The sequence below is a fragment of the Triticum aestivum genome, chromosome 4D (assembly GCF_018294505.1).
Source record: "Triticum aestivum cultivar Chinese Spring chromosome 4D, IWGSC CS RefSeq v2.1, whole genome shotgun sequence".
Taxonomy (NCBI): Eukaryota; Viridiplantae; Streptophyta; class Magnoliopsida; order Poales; family Poaceae; genus Triticum; species Triticum aestivum.
In genome coordinates this window covers 497,512,647-497,520,046 of record NC_057805.1, presented here as the reverse complement: position 1 = coordinate 497,520,046, position 7,400 = coordinate 497,512,647, and positions in this window count along the sequence as shown.

Here is a 7,400-nt window from a genome sequence, read left to right as displayed (position 1 = left end):
CCCCCTTCGGGCGCCTGCCGCTGGCGCTGCGCCGGCGCCCTGGCGCGTCCTGTGGCTCGTGCCCGTCCGAGCGAGCGGCCCGCTCCCGTGGCCCCGATAGCCGCTCCAGTGGCCAGATGGGCCACTGCCAGCGTGGCCCCACGCCCCTGAAACGAAAACGTTAAAAAAAAGAAGAATAAAAATATATATATTAAAAATATATATTAATTAATTAATTACATATTAATTAACTTAATTAATTGAGTTTAATTAACCTAATCAATAAATTAAATTAACTAATCCTGTTTAGTTAACCTAAGTCATTGACAATCGTGACCCACTGGTCAATTTGACCAGTCAACGGTCAATGCTGACTGGGCCGTTGACTTTGACCGGCCCCATCAGCCAGCCTCTGCTGACTGGGCAGTTGACCAAGTCAACTGGGCCTACTGGTCATCCACACAAGCCCATCTGTGGGTACACTTCTGTGTACCCCTAGCAATTTAACATTTAATTTTCGAATTAAAAATAGTTTAAAATGATTTAAATCTTCTAAAATTATTATAAAATAAACCGTAGCTCGGATGGAAAAACTTTGTACATGAAAGTTGCTCAGAACGACGAGACGAATCCGAATACGCAGCCCGTTCGCCCGCCACACATCCGTAGCATAGCAAACCTGTAACATTTCACCTCCGGTTCATTTGTCCGAAAACGCGAAACACCGGGGATATTTTCCCGGATGTTTCCCCCCTTCGCCGGTACCACCTACTGCCGCGTTAGGGCACACCTAGCACCGCTCATTGTCATGTCACGCATCGTCATGCTTATGTTTGCATTGTATTTACTGTTTCTTCCCCCCTCTTCTCTCCGGTAGACTACGAGACCGACGCTGCTGCTGCCCAGTTCGACTACGGAGTTGACGACCCCTCCTACTTGCCAGAGCAACCAGGCAAGCCCCCCTTGATCACCAGATATCGCCTATTCCTTATCTATACTGCTTGCATTAGAGTAGTGTAGCATGTTACTGCTTTCCGTTAATCCTATCCTGATGCATAGCCTGCCATTGTTGCTACAGTTGTTACCCTTGCCTGCTATCCTACTGCTTAGTATAGGATGCTAGTGTTCCATCAGTGGCCCTACACTCTTGTCCGTCTGCCATGCTGTACTACTGGGCCGTGATCACTTCGGGAGGTGATCATGGGTATATACTATATACTTTATATACATGACACATGTGGTGACTAAAGTCGGGTCGGCTCGTTGAGTACCCGCAAGTGATTCTGATGAGGGGGCTGAAAGGACAGGTGGCTCCATCCCGGTAGAGGTGCGCCTGGGTTCCTGACGGCCCCCGACTGTTACTTTATGGCGGAGCAACAGGGCAGGTTGAGACCACCTAGGAGAGAGGTGGGCCTGGCCCTGGTCGGCGTTCGCGGATACTTAACACGCTTAACGAGATCTTGGTATTTGATTTGAGTCTGGCCATTTGGTCTATACGCACTAACCATCTACGCGGGAGTAGTTATGGGTATCCCGAAGTCGTGGTATCAGCCGAAGCTCTTCTTGACGTCAGCGACGGAGCGGCGCGCGCCGGATTGGACTGGAACGCCTACTAGGCTAGGTCTGCTTCCGGCCGCGCACGCAACGTGCAGGTGTGCAATGGGCGATGGGCCCAGACCCCTGCGCGCATAGGATTTAGACCGGCGTGTTGACCTCTCTATTGAGCCTAGGTGGGGCTGCGACGTGTTGATCTTCCGCGGCCGGGCATGACCCAGAAAAGTGTGTCCGGCCAAATGGGATCGAGCGTGTTGGGTTATGTGGTGCACCCCTGCAGGGAAGTTTATCTATTCGAATAGCCGTGTCCCTCGGTAAAAGGACGAACCGGAGTTGTACCTTGACCTTGTGACAACTAGAACTGGATACTTAATAAAACACACCCTTCCAAGTGCCAGATATAACCCGGTGATCGCTCTCTAACAGGGCGACGAGGAGGGGATCGCCGGGTAGGATTATGCTATGCAATGCTACTTGGTGAACTTACCATCTACTCTCTTCTACATGCTGCAAGTTGGAGGTGGCCAGAAGCGTAGTCTTCGACAGGACTAGCTATCCCCCCTTATTCTGGCATTCTGCAGTTCAGTCCACTGATATGGCCCTTTACACATATACCCATGCATATGTAGTGTAGCTCCTTGCTTGCGAGTACTTTGGATGAGTACTCACGATTGCTTTTCTCCCTCTTTTCCCCTTTCTATACCTGATTGTCGCAACCAGATGCTGGAGTCCAGGAGCTAGAGATCCCGGAGGATGATTCTACGTGGAGTTCGGCTTCGAGGAGTAGTTAGGAGGATTCCAGGCAGGAGGCCTGCGCCTCATTCGATCTGTATCCAAGTTTGTGCTAGCCTTCTTAAGGCAAACTTGTTTAACTTATGTCTGTACTCAGATATTGTTGCTTCCGCTGACTCGTCTGTGATCGAGTACTTGTATTCGAGCCCTCGAGGCCCCTGGCTTGTATTATGATGCTTGTGTGACTTATTTATGTTTTAGAGTTGTGTTGTGATATCTTCCCGTGAGTCCCTAATCTTGATCGTACACATTTGCGTGCATGATTAGTGTACGGTCAAACCGGGGGCGTCACAAGTTGGTATCAGAGCCGACTGCCTGTAGGAATCCCCCTTCCAAACTCCTTGGCCGAAGTCGAGTCTAGCCTTTACAAAACTTTTACTAACATGACTGTGTGGCTTACGGGCCCACGTCACCATTGGGTGGTAGTAGGATCTTTTATTCCTCAACCTATACTCTGGGACTCTGACATCTCTTCTATTCGGGTTAAATGAATTTTGCTAAATCTAACATTAGGATCTCGTTATCACTTTCACCCGGAGAGCCCCTTATTGCTAATGATCGTCTGCTGCACGTGAAGACCCTGAAGATACTCTCCGCTGTTAACCCGAGAACTTGTGTTCATCGCGTTTGCAATTCCCCTTCCACCGTCAACCCTTATGGATAACTACTTGCAGTTGTTGTTCTTACATTCATCCCCAGTTGGTCTTGTTATTGCAAGATACCCCGAAATACTCGTCGTTGTTTTGATAATCCTTTGAGCTTACTGCCTTGCTGTTCTTTGTCACCTGAATACCCCTACGGATAATTCTCGCATTTATCGAGTATCCGCTCATCCCCCAGTTGTTCATGTGTTTCACAATGATCTTCGAAATACTATTCGATCCTCCAAAAATCCTTAGTAGCTTATTGCTCTGCAATACTTGTCTGCTTGCATGATGGATGCTTTCCATATGTCTGGCAATATTCGTTAATATCCTTATGCGCCGTCATTTTGAGTCCGTTGATTCAATTTGTTGCGAATGCTCGCAATCCTCAATCAGATCCTAGAATTCATTCTTCCGGCTCAGACGTCATTTGGATACGAGCTGGTTCTTGACCAATCAATGCCTTGATCGGTTGTATCCCTAAGTCTATTCAGCTTATCCATCCCTAATCAGAGCATTGCTTCTGATCCCTTGTCTTGGAATTCATAATTCCTTGCATTTAAGCTTTGAGTTAGTCAGTTGTTTCTATAATCCGATGCACTTGCATTCCTTCTTCCTTTGATAGAGTACCGATACTCACATCAGCTCCGTTGTAGACCACCGGACCTCTTGTTGGATTATTATCCGACAGTGTCCTTCATATTCTAATAACCTGAGTCTTTCCACGGATATATAAAGCCTTGGGTAAATTGTATCCTCTGTTTTCTCAACCATGCTCTGTTTTCGAGCTGGTGGTATTTACTATTGAAGCTGGTGGTATATGTTTCCACGATACCCTGACGGGTTGAACCTATGCCTTCCTTAATATGTGTGAACTCAGAAGTTTTCACGAGTCATACTCGATCATCTGGTATTTCACCAGGTAAAACTTTCAACACTAAAGCCTTTATCAAAGCGAGGAGTGAATGGAAGGTTATACATTGAAGAAGTGGGAGTCGACCTTGAACCTTGCGTTCATGCCCATGGACACGATGTATAACTTATCATGGAAGCTTCTCTTAAAATAATTATCCCCTTGTAATAAGTTCATCTGGTATCCGTGGACGTGGTTCCGACCATGTTCTCCTTTAAATACCATTTCTCGTACAAATTTAAGCACTTGTCTTCTGTAAGAGCAATACCCCAGTCCAACCTCTACTTTGGTTTGTCGTTGAGTATTACCCCCTGGTATCTCGAGATGATCACGGAACTGCATAACTTCCTATGAGTTCTCCATCAAGTATTACATTCTCATTGATTCCAAATTTTCACGGGCTCCGAGTTATTAAACACTCAAGGACATCGATAACTGAATCGAGTCCGCATCACGATTAAACAACTCTTAGTAATCTCCTTTGCTTACGAGTTCGTACTCGATCACGTCATCCCTAGCCTGCTCGGCTATGTCATCATCGTGCCGATTTTAACTGTGCTACCTGGTCCTTCCCAGCGCACAAATTTCGACAGTGAGCTAATCTTGCGTCGATCTTCCTCGTCATATCACTTCTCCTTGAACAGCATACTTGATTTCGAGTTTGTGTCCTACCCGTGGTTCCAATAACCTATCGCTTCATCATTCCTTTGACTTGATGTCATCGCCGGTCGATTACATCTTCGTGGAGCCTCTTGACAAAATTTGCCGTGAACATCATCAACATTTTGACTCCTTCCAGGATATCAATGGAATTCTTGATGATAAGTGCCATCCTCGTTCCTTGGTAATTTGAGTTACCATCGACAACATCCTTACATTCCTTTCATCACAAACTTGATCAAGTTATGGAGCTCCTTGCTAACCAGCCTATGTTATGTTCTACCTTGGAGTATTACCATCTTTTATGTCAAGGATATTGTGAGAATTTCTCCACCTCTTGAGAATTCTTGATATAGTAATACTTCTCGCCATCTCCATTTGTTTTCTGATCCCCATGTTGTTTCTAAACGAAATACCGACAAATGGTCTGTGATGTGTAAATTCTAAACTTCTAGCAACCCTAATGCTTTGAAGTTATTGGCCTATAGTTTCATTCTACGTCTATGGTTTAATGAATCATCATTCGAACATTGATCGTGCTACCTAGCCCATATTTCGGGTGCACATTTCAACCAATGTTTAACTGTGTATGTTTTCCTCGAGCATACGTCATTAAGTCATTCGATCTAGCTATGTTATCTCCTTGTTCACATAGTTGGGGAAATCCATCTTTTGGAAATCTCAACGGATTGTCGCTGAGTCAATCAGTCACCTCCTCACCTCCCCTTGATTTAATGATGGACCCTTGTTCAGAACTCGCTTCCATAGTTCATTTCCCGAGAATCTTACAATGTCGTCTCGTCAATTTGTGTTGCACCTTTCTTCTCAGGCGTCCTGAGTCTGAGTTATCCTGACACCAATCAGATCTGAATCTCGGTCAGATATGATGGTTGGAACATATTTCCAAGAGTTATAACATTGGCCTATTTATGACCCGGTAAGGTGATGATACCCAGCACACCTGACGGGAGGACCTATTGTTATAAGTTTTCCCTTTTAGCAAGGTTAGCTATTCTTCCATGAGGAAATTGTAAGACTTATTCTATAAGTTGTTCCTGATGGATCTTTTTTTGTTTCCAAAGTCTGATCTTCACCTGTTGACCATGTCAATGCTATCTCGAAGCATGTCTATGGTACTCCGATTTTCAACAGGAACATTTGAAGCCCAAAGCTAATTGTTTCCTGCTCAATTATCCAAACACCGTTGTATGGGTAATGTCATGAAATTTCTCTCCCGTACCTAAAGAGTTTTCTACATTATATCATGTCATGCATATCATGCTCTGCTTGTCCTTGGGAAGGATATACCATTGAAATATGTGTTTAAACACATTTTCCTTTCCATTCTTCTGTTTAATCTGATAATCATATTTTCCTTTCCATTGTTTGGTTTAACCTTTCTGGTGATCTATATGATCTAAGCAGTAATATTCTCCTGCTTATGTAAACACCTCGGTGTACAACTCTGTCAGTAAGACCCTGTTACTATTGTTGGTGACATTTCGGTAAACCACCGATGGACGAGAACCTTGCCTAATGGTCCGCCTTGTTTCAACGAGCAGGAAAATGGTTCTCTTCGTCCCTCGCCCTTGGTACCGACGATGTTGCTGACATATAACTGACAGGCTACCCTCTGACATGCCTTGCTATCATGATCGTGCAAGATGTCACCGCCCTTCCTACCTTTAACCCACATGGTGGGCCCATAACCCACAGTTCCATAGGATCGAAACCTGACTCTCCTGTGCACCCCCTGTTCCCAAATTTATTCATCGCGCGTGGCCTCGTATGTAATTCACGAACCACCGTCCTACTGATCTATACCGGCATCAGACATAATACTTATTCCGATTGCTTTGAACCCCTTTCACACTTTGTTTCAGGCTTCGAACGATTGCCTACCCGTTTGAAACTTCTCATGGTACTTTCTTACTTGCTCTCGGCTTTTCTTAAGATTTAGTTCGAGAGTTACTTTCCGCCACCTTCCCCGATGATATTGACCAGATAGTAAACCTTGCAGAGGTCCGTTCTTCCGGAATACCCCCTTACTCTGTCGTAAGTACGATGGAGTTCCCGAAGAAAGGACGACAACTTTATCATGATGACCTGAAACAGCAGAATGAAGACATCAATGTAATGGATCAACCTCTTCGAGAAGAACAACCAAGACCAAGAACACTCCCTAGAATTTCGTAACCCGAACCTTCCCCCTTTACTTCCCTCTTAAATCTCGGGACGAGATTTCTTGTAGTGGAGGAGAATTGTGACGCCCGGATAATCAAGCTACAGTAAACCTCTGCTGATGGTGCCATGTCACCTCGGTTACTGTTGATAAACTCGAGTTAGTTCAAAAACGATTCAAGTTAAAATATAAAATATAGGCAAACAGTAAAATTTTCAAATATCAAAACTAAAATGTTCGGGTTGTGTAAAATAAATCGTAAGTAATTATGGTGGAGAAACCAAGCTTTGATAAAATGTTTAAAGGCTCTAAAACAATTAAAACAATAGTGAAAACAATTAAACAAATGCCTATTGAATTTATAAAAAGCTAAAACTATTTTATTATGGGTTAAGGATTAATCTCACAGTAGTTTGTTGATAAATACAAATTTAGGCACTAGTGGTAATTTTTGTAAAACAAAAAAATAAAAATAAAAGAAACTACAAATAATAATAATTAAAAAAAACAACAAACCCCCTGGCCCACTGGGCCACGGCCCAGCAGGCCACCAAACCACCAGGCCGACCCACTCCCGCACGCCCGTTGGCCTATTTGGTCAACCCCCCCAAACCCTAACCCCACTTCCCCCCGATCTCTCCCCCTCTTGCTCCCTCGTCTTCTCCCCCGATCCAAT